The sequence below is a fragment of the Protopterus annectens genome, chromosome 8.part0, assembly GCF_019279795.1.
Source record: "Protopterus annectens isolate FY-2018-M chromosome 8.part0, PAN1.0, whole genome shotgun sequence".
Taxonomy (NCBI): Eukaryota; Metazoa; Chordata; order Ceratodontiformes; family Protopteridae; genus Protopterus; species Protopterus annectens.
In genome coordinates this window covers 1,058,044,682-1,058,058,222 of record NC_056741.1, presented here as the reverse complement: position 1 = coordinate 1,058,058,222, position 13,541 = coordinate 1,058,044,682, and the positions used below count along the sequence as shown (strand labels likewise).

Sequence of the window (13,541 nt, the reverse complement as noted above, 5' to 3'; positions counted from 1 at the left end):
CATTCCAGTGTTAGCTGGGGATTCGGGTTTTATTTTTACTTCAAAGGAGACCATTTTGTGGTCTGTCCTCACTAGAAAGGATACTACACTAATGGGTGTGCAGCAGTCTCCTATATTAGCGATGACCACATCCAGTATGTTTGCAACCCTGGTCAGCATATTAACAATCTGGTCCAGTGATTTTCTGTTTACAAAATCCAGGAAACTCTGTGCCTGCACCTTTGGTGTCATATATGATTTTCAGTTAATAGTGGGGTAATTAAACTTACCCATGAAATATGGTATTGGGTTGCAATGTGATTTCATCCAGTTAGTTTAAATATATTTTATGGGTTTCCTGTGTCATTGGGAGGGACATATAGCTTGGAAGGAACTGGTATGGGATGTTTCCTATGATGATCTGAACATGGGGAAACAGAAGTGCACCACCCTGTTTGGCCAGCCTTGAGATATATTTATTTCTGATGTAAACTGAGACATCTCCACCTTTAGTCCATGGCTGAGTAGTAGCTGGTCTAAATGTGTGGAAGGCATTATAGCATTGCAGTACCAGTGTAGTCTCCATGGATTTAAACAGTGTCTCTGTGACTGCACAGCTATCAGCATTCTCCAGTGTGAGGAGAGCTTGCAGGGGGTAGAGTTTTTTTTTAGACTCCCAACAGTAAGCAGTAAGACCTTTAGATTCTCTTGGCTTTGATTTGCTATATGTGAAGTATTGTAAGTTTGGAATTGCCTAAAAATGACACTATGGGAGAAGACAATGTTTTAGCTAATATTTGTAACCCTAGAGGGGAGAGGTGCAGACCATTACTGGCAAAGCAGTGTGTTTTTTTTAACTATCTCCTTCCATGCTGACAAATATTGCACCCCCTTAGAATGAAATGTAAATATTAGTGCATGGAGCAAGTTAAGATCCCTGCTGTCTAAAAAGAAATGTGATAAGGACTCACTGGTTGTAACTCTTTATTATCACAGATGCCAAGATTAACCTCTCAAACATTGCTCTCAATGTGAATTTTTTGACATCCATGTCTTGAACACATAATGAGTTGGTTAAGGTTAGAGACATGATTATACTCTGATATTATTTTCATTTAAAAATGTACAAAAGCTTATAATGACTAATTGCTGAAAAACCTATATCTGTCGAGGGGTCCTCACAATCGATTTGAGATAACAAATCTGAAATTAGTTTAACTACTGGAATCTGTTAATAATCGCTTTCCACATAATAGAGATAGTGTTATTTAGCTCTGATCTGTCTAGAACATGATTATGTGAGGAGTTAACATTTAATCATAGAAGCATAACACAGACTGCAGATATACATTTTGGCCAGATTGTAGTACATACCAAAACCCTGTCTGCATAGTGTTTCACAAGCAGTGGATGAATTCTCCTCACTCTCTCAGCATTTTTCATTTAGCTCTGTGCCCTCCCCAGTTTTTATTAAAAGACAATGCTCATTGTTTTGTGTAGCTCTTTATCCTTCCTTCAGTTGTCAATACAAGATTGTATTACTATTTAGTGTAGATCCCACTTAGTCCTTTTTCTCCTGGCATTTGGTGTTCATGTTTAGGTCAGACCTCCACCTCCACTGATTCTGTGCCCAAAGAAAGCATTCGTTCTACACTACTTGTTTGGGTTTGACTCTTTTCCTACCTTTTCTAGTTTATATGATGAGTCAATATTTTTGCCTAGGGCAGATCCCCCCTCTTTTTCCCAATTTGTAATATGAGATAGTGTTCAGGGCAGACTGTTCCTCTCAAATTATGTTATTAATAGAGCGTTCATGTGTATGAACCCTCCCCCATACCTCCCTCTGATTCTTTCTTTGGGAAGTAACACAATTAACTGCCTATTTTTGGAATATATAAACGTTATATGAAGGAATGAATTATAAAGAGAGATGCACTAAACATCTTGTAATATTTCCTAAGTAGCAAAGAACTTTTTTTTGTTACAAGAACATGGCATAAACCATTTCTAGTCCAGATATATGGCAATTGTTTGCATAGTGGCTAGCAGAAAACATGTTATCAGGGTGCCATTATGTACTTTCAATAGCCAGATTGTACATATCACCATGTCCTTAACTGTAGCATCAAGCCAATACACCTCTGACCTTAGATTGCATTTATACAAGTTGCAGGGGCCAGACGCCAAGTTTTTATGGAATACATCTAACCATTGCCCAGCGAGAACCAACTACTCTAAAAATTAAACGTAACATCAATAGTCAGTTAATTTGCATCTCAGTCTGAAAATGACCTCTGTGGAGCAATCAGACTGCAACATATAAGATTTACTAGCATGATCCATGAATCAGGTACACCTCTGATTTTGAAACTGTCATTTATGATACTGTGTTTTATTCAAGGTCCCACACACAATGTATAACATATCAGTTAATTTACCCTAAAAGCTTATGGCTGAAAAAACAGACTTACATGTACTGAGTCTAAGAAGGCCATTTCCCAGAATATTCCCTTTTCTCCGAGGTATGGCCATCTCTGGATTAATACTGTAATGTATGCAAGAAAGATCTAATGACATTCTTACTAACATCTCTGTTTACAGCTCAACACTTTAAGTGTAAATTAACTATTACATTATACTGATTTTCATTCTAAACTTCAGCTGCATAACCTGTTAAGTCACTTTCACTGTATTCTGTTTCTATATAAAGACACAATTGTTGTCATTAATGTCCAGAAATAAATTTCTCTAAAAGTATTAGAAATTCATATAACCAATATACAGTAAACTCAAGCCCATCATTACACAAAGAGCTTGCGTTATCCTATGTCTAAAAGTCTTTGTAGGAAATTGCTGTCATGATGATTGTATGGCATTTCCTTTACAGCAATAATGAACAAGGAATATTTGCATTGCTAATATTAAAGATTTTGACTCTAACATAGCCAGGTTTTTCACATGAGGAACATAAAAAAGAAGTTATATGATATGTAAGTAAACAATAATACAATATAAATTGTAATGTAAAATTCAATGTTACGTATGGAATTTTGCCAAAGACTTCACTTTTTATGTGTTTTCTTTAGCTATGCCCCCTCCCCCAAATAAATTAAAAAGAACAGAGACATTTCAAAAATCGATCTGTATGCACATTATGAGTGCCCAGACATTTTGCTTTAAAATCCTATTGCATTCTGAGCTATGTTAAGCTACCCCTTCTCCTACTAGCATGTATCCAAGGCTCCCCCTGACTGCAGGGACAGATAATTCATCCAGTAATTGCTCCCAAAATAAAACAGTGCAGAATGTAATAAAAAACAGAACATCCTTACCTTGCTTACTCACTTTGTAGTTCTTTGTATTTGCCTTGCAAACCACCCAAATGCCGAATTAATGAGGGCCAGATGTTTTCTCTTGATACACAATCTACTACGTGCTGTTTTATTTTTAAATTGTTACCACTTCCACAAAGCTGTTACAGTGAAATGTTTATCTGCAGTTCCATATCTTGCACATAAACATGGCTGTATTACTGTAAGTGCAGTTGTTATATAGGCTACCATTCAGCTTAGTGGTTTTGGTATTATGTCAGAAATGTTACAATCTTCAGTCTTTATTTCTTCTACATCTAATTAAAATAAATTACAAACTGTGTCTGGATAGTACTTCTTAAAGATTACACTCTACTATTATGACAAGCTGCTGCTCTAATAAGTGTACCAGGACATTCCGTTCTCATTACTCAGTTTTTTTCTAAGATGACTTAAAATTCCCCTTGCCAGCATAACTGTGAATAACTTTGACTTATTTCAAAGCCACATTTCACATGTCTGGGTCCTGCAGGATATCTAAAAACATTCACAAATGCAGATATTCTGAAACTGTTTTACCTGATCAAATGTCAGGAACATCATAGCTTTCCCAGATGAAGTATTTTATGTACCTGCATTCAGTCCAACAAGATTTGTCACATTTCTCCTTTTTGTGTTATCTGTGATGAAATCCAACAAAACTGACATGATCTAATCTCTGTCAGTACACTAAGGGAGTTTATGTTTTATATTAATGAGTATTAGGAATGATTGGGACATATATGCCTAAAATAGGGCATAATAGAAGTTAACATACAAGAATTTTGTACTGACTATGCAAAGCCAAGATATCTGATGTCTACTGAGCCACGGATACATTGATAATATTGTATAATTTTAAATGCATCAAAATCAGAGACATAGGTTCATAGGTTCATAGGTAGGTACTAGGCTATTGGCCCAAGGGCCTAAGTAAACCTAGCCAACAAGGTTCCTTGGCTTACGCCACCCAAGAAAGTTATTTTCCTGTGCCACTGTCAAGCAGAGCCACAGAAGTGATCCCTGGGGTGTAGTTCCTATTTCCCATCCACTCATCAAGATTTTTCTTGAAGAGTGCTAATGAGGAACTTTGCTTGACATAGATGAATAGCTTCTTCCAGAGTTTGGGAAGTCTCTGGGACAGGAATCTATCCCTCCAGCATGTCCTGTTTATTGTGATGACAAGGTTTAGGTCCCTAGAGCATGTAGCTTGGAGGGATTGTGTTATCTTTAGGTGTAGCATGCCCAACAGCTCTGGGTTTGACATAGCTTTATATGTTAGGCAGAGATCACCTCGGAGGAGGCAATATGCTACGGAGTAAAGTTGGAGTTTTTTGAGACGGTCAGTGTAGGACATCTGTTTGAGGCCAGTAATCCTCTTTGTGAGGTACATCTGTGGCCTTTCCAGCTGCTGCTGCAGATGTCTTGTGAGGTACATTCCAAAAGGGTTGTTGTACTCTATAATGGGTCTAATAAGTGTCGAGTAGAGGGGAGCAATGACCTCTTTTTTCTTGGATGAGAATCCTTTTGTGATGAGGTGTGCCATGTAGAAGGACTTCCTGACTACTGTGGTGATGTGATTATCAAAGGACAGACTACAGTACACCTGGATCCCAAGGTCTCACATCACACATTCGGTCATACCCCCCAACCGTACCGAATTACTCATTTTTTACTGAGTTTTGGGGTCCAAATGAAGGGGTGCCACGATTTCCAAGTGGCACCCCTTCATTTCCGATTTTTTTCTGTTGGTTTTTAAATTTTTTAAAATGTTCGCGCTGTTTGAGCTGACGTCATCACGTGTGCATTGACGTCAGCTCAATCAGGCCTACCAGCCAGTCGGAATTGAGCTCAAGGAGCTCACATCATGCACATTTCCAGCTGGTCAAATGCGAGCTGGAACGGACAGCAATTTTTCTAATGGGGATTATCGGCGGGCCGGAGGCAGCAAGCAATCAGTCTGGGCAGCACTCTTGGATTGTTTTATTTATGTTCAGAAGTTGGAACGGCAGCGGGAACAAGTAAGGAACTGTGTGTGTGTGTGTGTGTGTGTGTGTGTGTGTGTGTGTGTGTGTGTGTGTGTGTGTGTGTGTATGTATGCTTGTGTGTGTATGTATGCTTGTGTGTGTGTGTGTGTGTGTGTGTGTGTGTGTGTGTGTGTGTGTGTGTGTGTGTGTGTGTGTGTGTGTGTGTGTGTGTGTGTGTGTGTGTGTGTGTGTGTGTGTGTGTCTGTGTAATAGAAATGTAGTGAATGTGGCTTAAATGGCGATGATGCAACTCTGAGTATAAAGTAAAAATTACCTCTTGCATTGCATACCGTTTTGAATCTGCAAGAAAATGCTTTCAAGTTTGAGACACTTGAGTGATCAACTCTGAGCGCTGTGTTTGTTACTTATGCTGAGCAGGGCAACAGTCCTGCATCTGGCATTTGCCTTGACTCATGGGTGGTAGGTAATGGATTTTTTGCAATCCGTGACTTCCTGACTGCTAGTGACTGACTTAGATTTATATGATCTTTTAGTGTTTTAGTAAGGGTACATTTAGAAAAGGGTTCATCTGTACAGAAAACTCATATCTCATTTATGAGTGAAGCTGAAAGACCCTAACCTGACTGATTTGGTGTTACCGTGGAGACTGTAGAGTGTTAAACTAGCCTCTCAGGGTAAGCTGGTTTGAATTTCCTATGAGCTCACGTTCATGTTTTAAAAAAAAATCAGAATTGAGGGTGGAGATTTCACTTTTGCTGTGCGTTGTCTCTTATCTGTTAATTCATCGTGACTTCAATGAGCCTGCAGGAGGTATCTGTTACAGCTTTGTTATGGCTTTGTCACCAACCATGGTACTGAAACACTCTTAAAGAAGTGGAGGTGTCCCTTTCCTCACTGCCAGGGCCGGTATGACTGCAGTGGGATGGCCCTGCTTGTTCATGTACTGCTGTTTTCAGCCTTATTCCTACTTGGGACAGGTATTTCATTCTATTCCACTTGTACTATTCTGTTGCTGAGCATTCACAAGTATCATCATTATTTCAGTGCCTATTAGCTAAAGTTTTGAGATCCTTGTTTTCACTGAAAAGGTGCAAGTCTAAAAGTTAAGACCCCTTCTAAAAAAAAAAAAGCAGTGCTAATTATTCTGGCAGAAAATATTTTAAAAGGATAACATGCAGGTGTTTTCCAAAGAGATCATTGGAACAGTGAGGAATAGCATCTAAACAAATTGTTTTTCATGTATGTTTCCAATAAAGTGTATGTTTTTGTACTATATTCTCTAAGAGGCTTTGTATGGGTATGCAGATTAATAGTACCTACACAAAGACTATTTTTATGATTCTACAACCCAAATGGCACATGTATTGCATGATTTTTTAAGAGTTTAAATCATTCCATTTTTTTTCTGAAAACTCTGGCAGTTAAGGATGAAGACTCTGAACTGTTAATAAGCTGCTTCCTGTTGACGAGAGAGTTGTTGTTGTGTCTTTCGGCTTTTCCCGGTTAGGGGTCGCCACAGCGGAACTCCAGTCCGCTAATGATTGGCAATATATTTTTACGTGCCGCGTTGCCAGCCCTGATGCACAACCTTCCATGAAGGTATGCCCATTCATGCATATCTCCACACAGAAGATGCTCTAGCTGAGAATCGAACGGGACAACAATTTACTGTGAGGCGACAACGCTACCGCAGCACCACCACCAGTACAGGTTTAATTCCCTTCATCTCCATTTGTCTACTGTGCAGCTCTGAGCAAATCACTTAACCAGACTGTTCCCAGGTCGTCCCCTCACTTACATGGTTAACACTGAGAGTCCAAAGTTACAGGAAGAGTATGTTATTTTTGTCTGGCAAGGTACAAACGAGTTTGACGGGTGAGAATTATTACTCTTCATTTACCGATATGCTTCTTTGTGACTGATACCTATTTCTAGCTGCTAAGGTGTTTTGTGTGTGTGTGTGTGTGTGTGTGTGTGTAAATGCCCCCATTTAATACACCTGGTGGCTAGAAGTATTCAGGCTCAAGCCCTGTACCTTCAGTACAAGGTAAAAAGAGCCTAAAGTCCCTAGCCACCACCACTTGTGAGCTATGTCCAGAATTTTGTGCTAAGAGTTGAGAGCTATGGTGAGAAGTTGGAACAGAATTTGTATTCCTCCATTATTGGTTTGTTTGTCCAGGTTTTTGTGCTAAGAGGTTGAGAGTTATGGTGACTGAGAAGTGAGAACTGAATTTGTATTACCCCATTACTGGCTTTGTCCAGGTTTTTGTGCTAAGAGTTTGAGAGCAATGGTGAGAAGTGAGAACTGAATTCACTAAATGATAGCCATTAAGTTTCATTTCCTGTTTTTCAGGAAACTGCTGATTTGGCATATTGGTATGTTGCTCTGACTGTAGTGCATTGAGTCCTGGCTTCAAGACTTGCCAGTGAAATGCATGATGGTAACACATTTTATTCTAGCAACTTTCCAAAATTATATCCACAACCAATTCAGCAATGCTTAAAATGTGTCCCTGGTTTTTGACCTTTTGCCCCCCCCCCAAAAAAAAAAAAACTGAAATTGAAAATAAGTGTGAGAAGATGTACAAGATGCCTACAGCTTTACACTACTGTCATTCTATTTATAGTGTGGGTGTGGAAGTAGACTTTTATGATGGAGATGTTCTGAATTGAGCAGTTCTGTCATTATTGGTTCATGCATTTTGTTTCATTGCCTACAGTACAGCGTACTGGAAAAATGTTCAAACAATAAATTTAAAATGTGCTCTGTCTAACAAGTGTGCTGTATTATACAAGGAATATAACTTAATAAAGTCAGGAAGGTGTATCAAAGAAAAGAACACATGTATGTTTCTTGTTTTGTGTGCAAGGGGCCAGTGGTTTGAAAACAGCCCAAAGGTAATCTTTATCCATCACTGACCGGATGCATTTTCTTTGGATGTGATGTCGGTTTCAATGCTGTTCCAATGAATGTGAGTTTCAAGGGCAGAGAAGTTTTAATGCCAAGTCTGTTTTCATTGTGAAACAGTATTGCTTTGTTTAGCAGATGTCTGTTAGTGTTTGTGCATTGTTGTGCTGCAAGATGTAAAAATAAAATCCAAATAATCATTGTAGAAGTAAAACAGTGTACACACATTAGTGTTTATTGCAAATGGGGCGAAATAGCCAGGTAATGGGGCATTGGAATGGCTGCAGGAGGACTCTGGTGCCATATTTTTGTTGTCTGGTCTTCAGTTTGTGTTTGAAAGTTGGTATCCCACAATACCATTGGAGTGGGCAGGGTTACACAATTATGTATGCAAATTAGATGTTAATCAGCATATAGATTTGTACCTATTTTTATGGGCCTTGTCCAGATTTTTGATGTTTCCAGGTTGAGAAGTATGCATTCGGTGTTAAGCAGACTGCTGCCTATGTGTTAGTTCATGGGTACAGATTTTTACCAAAGGGGATGACAATGCACTTTTTGGCATTGAGCTTGAGGCCATGGCTCTGACACCAGGCATCTGTCTCAGTGAGGCCCTTCTGTAGGATGTCCCCATCATTTGGGGACTCAACTATGGCTCCTAGTTTGCAGTCACCTGTGAACTTTGTTAGCCAGAGGCCTTTTGTGTTAGCCTGTACTTCAGAGAAGTAGATACCAAACAGGAGAGATCCCAGAACTGAACCCTGTGGTACTCCATTTGTCACTGGTTTTAAGTCAGATTTGGAGTCTGCAACTTTTACAGTGTGGGTTCTGTCAGTGAGCCAGTTGGCAACCCATCTTATGACATGGGGATTTGTACCAAGTTTAGTGAGTTTAGCTATAATTCCAGAATGGGGGATGGTGTCAAAAGCCTTGGCTAGGTCAAGATAGGCTGTGTGAACCACCTTACCCTCATCTACAGCTTTGGTGACTGCCTCAAAGAAGTTGATCAGGTTCAGGAGGCATGATCTGCCTTTTGCAAACCCGAACTGGGTGGGGTCCAGAGTTTGGAGGTTACCAATGCCTTATTTGTTTATGCGTTCCATGATGATACGTTCCATGGCTTTGCAGACCAGGCTAGTCAGGCTAATAGGGCGACAGTTCCCTGGATCAGTGGTGGCTCCCCCTTTGTGGAGTGGGGGAGTGAGATAACTGTTGCTGTGCACCATTCAGTGGGCACAAAGCCTGATGTGAGGCTATGACTGAACATGGTGCTTAGATGGGGAGCCATTTCATTCTGAAGTTCGTGTAAATCACAGCCTGGGATGTTGTCCGGTCCCATGGATGCTGTGTTTTTGGCTTTAGAAAGTGCAGCTTTTACCTGTGTAGTTTTGATTACAGGGACTCTGCATTCTTCCTGAATAGAGATGGGCCCTTTAGTAGGTGAGAGGGGGGTAAAATTAGCACTGAACCTATCTGCCAGAATGTTGGCAATATCAGTTGGTTCTGTAATTTTTGTGCCATTGTGCTGTAACTCAGAGCAGATCTGGGTGTTGCCATTGAGATTCTTGACATAGCTATAGAATGCTTTATGGCTGTCCTTAGAATCAGTGGTGATTTTGTTTTCGTAGCGAGCTTTGGAGGATCTTATAAGGGATCTCAGCTTCTTACTGAGGCTGACCAGGGAGCTCCTCCACTCATGGGATTTTACTCTCTTTTGCAACAGTTTCTTCCTTCTGTTGTACAGTTTATTTATGGCAGGGGACCACCAGAATGGCTTCCTTTTTTTGGAGGATAGTGTCTTGGTTCTGTTTGGGATAGCACGATCCATGCACTCATGTAAGTGCTTATAGAGTGTATTTGTGTAGGATTCAAAAGTCATAACTGTACTGTCCATCTGCATGGGTGTCATTAGATATGTGTTGGTCAAAGTTCAGATTGCTATCAATCTTCTGTCTTAAGAAGCATGAAGTTGGCTTTGGAAAAATTTTTTATCATGGTTTCTTTAATGGGGGGGGGGGGGCAGGATGTGGATATCTAGGGTGATTAGCTTATGGTTGGATCGGACCAACAAGGAGTTGACTTCAGGTGTCAGACACCGGTCACTCATGTTGGTAATGACTAGGGCTAGGATATTGTTGCCCCTGGTGGGGGTGTAGATAGGTTGATCCAGGGCATTGGAATTTATGAATTCCAGAAAGCAAAGAACGAAGGAGTTGGTACATGAGTAGTTTTCCCAGTTAATGGTGGGGTAGTTGAAATCGCCCATTATTAGGGTGTTTAGTTGAACCTTAATATTTTCCAGTATATCAAGAAAAGAGGAGTGGAAATCCTGGGGCATAGTGTTGGATCTGTAGCAAGCTACAATTTGGATTGCTGTTTTGCCCAGAGTTAGTTGCACTTGGATAACCTCGGATGCATTATGCTGAGCAACTAGTCTGGAGGTGTGGATATCCTTAATAAATATGAACACACCTCCGCCTTTGGTGTTTCTTTCTAGGTTACATGGCCGAAAAGTGTGGTATGAGTTATAGCCTGGTAATGCAGGGGTGCTCTCTGGATCCTTGAACCAGGTCTCAGTCACTGCAAAGATATCGATGTTCTCCATTTTAAGGAGTGCCTTGAGTGAGTGCATTTTGAGATTTAGACTTCTAGCATTGAGTAGCATTACCCTCAGTTTTTGCTTGCCTGTTCCTGTTACAGTGGTGAATTTGTCATTTGAACATTGCCTAAGAAAGGTTTATAGAAGATTACTAGGTTAACGGTCCTAGAGCTCTTACAAGCCTAGCCATATTTATCCAGAGATGCCCCAATTGTCGGTGGTTAGGTGAGTGAAATTCACAGAGGTAAGGGTCTATGATAGTTAATACTGACTTCTTCTGTCCAGGAGGGACATGGGCACCTCCCCAGGAGTGAATTTGTAGTCACCCATTAATTGATCTAGGTTGCGTTTGTAAATTGGAAGGTTGTTGCAGAGAAGTGACAGTTTCTGGGAGATGTATCTATCTCTCTAGCAAGACCTATTCATGTCAGAGGCTAAGTTAAGATCCCTGGAGCAAGTGACCATTCTGCAGTTTGATTTATGAATGTGTATCATTTCCTTCAGGGCCAGGTCAGAGACTGTCCTGTGAGCCAGGCACAGGTCACCCCTTAGAAACCATAGGAGACAGAATACAGTGACATGGCTTTTGGTCTTTCTGCATAAGACTTTTTGTGTACCCTATAATTTCTTGGTGAGAAACCTCTGTGGTCTTTCCAATTGCTGCATATGTCTGGTGAGGTACATTCAATAGGGAGCATTGTACTCAATTATTGGGCTGATGAAGGCCAAGTGTAATGGAGTCATAACATCGTAAGATCTAGATGTGATGTCTTTACTTATAAGATGCGCCACATAGAAGAATTCCCTTGTTACATTAGATATGTGTTGGTCAAAGTTCAGATTGCTATCAATCTGAGTACCCAGATCACATACCATTGGGTCTACACTTGGGGGGGGGGGGTGCTGTCTATAAAGTAATTAGTGATATGTCAGCTTTTCCAAAGGGAATAATAATGCATTTTTTTGCATTTAGCTTTAATCAATGTTTTTTTTTTTTACCAGCTATTTGTCTGCATTAACCCTGTGCAGGATATTAACATCACTGGTGGACTCAATGATTGCTCCCAATTTGCAATTGTTAGCAAACTTGGTCAGCCACAGACCATCCAAGTTTGCCTGGACTTCTGAAAAATAAATTTCAAACAGTAAATGGCCCAGCACAGAACCCAGTGGTATGCCACTGGTGACTGGTCTTTTCCTTGAGGTGAAGTCACCCACTTTGACAGTAGGTGTCCTGTCAGTGAGCTGGTTGGTTTCCCATCTGGTAATGTATGGGTTAATTCCCAATTGGAAGAGTTTTTCTATAATATCTGAGTGGGGGATTGTGTCAAATGCCTTGGTTATGTCAAGATAGGCAGTATGCATTGTCTGTTCCTCATCCAGGGCCTTGGTGACTTTCTCAAAGAAGTCAACCATGTTTAACAGGCATTATCTACTTTTAACAAATCCAAACTGAGTTGAGTCCAGAGTTTGGAGATTAAGTATGTCCTTATTAATAAGGTCTGTCATGATTCTTTGTATGGCCTTACAGATGAGGCTAGTCAAGCTGATGGTCCATCTTTGTGTGAAGGGTTTACTGTTGCTGTCCACCATTCTTCTGGAACATAGCCAGTTTGCAGGCTGTAGTTAAACAGGGATCCAAACAGGTTTCCTAGGTCATGTTTTAAGTTGTTTAAAAAGCAACCTGGGATGTTGTGTTTTTGGACTTGAAGAGCACTGAGATAATAGGCTGAAGAATGGTGGCAGGTATATTTTGGGGGATGACTGGAGGGGACAGGGGGGTGAAGTTTGCTCCAAATCTGTCACGTAGCAGGTTGGCTATTACTTCCAGATGAGTATGGATGGTGCCATCCACAACCAATTCAGCCCATAGCTTGGTATTCCCTTTTTGATTTTGGATGTAGTTAAAGAAGAAACTATTACTAAAAATGGGCCTCTGCATATCAGAAAGAGAGCAGAGGGTCACATGTTACTGTAAAAAATAATGTAGAACATGAGAGCACTATGACTGCACTCCAACAACAGACGTATTAAGCATCTTTCTAATATCAGACAGGTGCTTCATAAGCTTTTGTTAAACACTCCCACCTTTGTTAAACTCTTGTCTCATGCTACTGCTTTAACAGTGGACACTGGCCACCAAAAAAGAGCAGCTGGAAACAGAAAGATCATTAAAACATATTCAAACTCTTCATTCAATCTTTTCTGACTTTTTTGGGGCTGAGTGAAGGATACCCATTGAAGTGCCTAGACTCACAATGCTGAGTTATGGAATGTGGAGACCAAATGAATGAATGAAAATCCTGACCTACATATATCAAGTCTGAGACTGACATTACTCAGAATACTCCTGTTTCTCTGAAGTGCAGCAATCTTGGAGGTGGTATGTATAAATTTGGAGGGTGGGAGTGGGTCTTGCAAGTCACAAAAACAAGTCTATAGGAGAAAAGTGATGGTTGATATTCACTCTTCTGCTGTGCTTTCAGTCTTGCTTTTGACATTTTAAGACTTGGCATTGCAAGTCCTGACGTTTCAATAAGGAGTAGGAATGAAGTGTTTGTATACGTTTTAATGATCTTTCAGCTTCCTTTGGCCCTTCTGTGGTGATTGCTCTTCGTGTGGCAGCAGTAAGTGTGTTATAGCTTTCAAAGCTGTAAAATGTTTAGCTCTCCCACATTGTTTCTCTAACTATTGGAGCACATAGGAGTAGGGTAACA

General features: G+C 40.3%; 1 protein-coding gene across 1 annotated transcript in view; it reads right to left on the bottom strand.

The window, feature by feature from the left end:
* LOC122809217 (probable G-protein coupled receptor 33) overlaps positions 1–3,523 on the bottom strand; it is a 541,365-nt gene extending 537,842 nt beyond the window's left edge. Inside the window, exon 1 of the mRNA XM_044080528.1 lies at positions 3,312–3,523. The gene's annotated coding sequence lies outside the window, so the exon portion shown is untranslated. The remainder of the gene's footprint in view (positions 1–3,311) is intronic.
* Between the last annotated feature and the right edge of the window lie 10,018 nt (positions 3,524–13,541).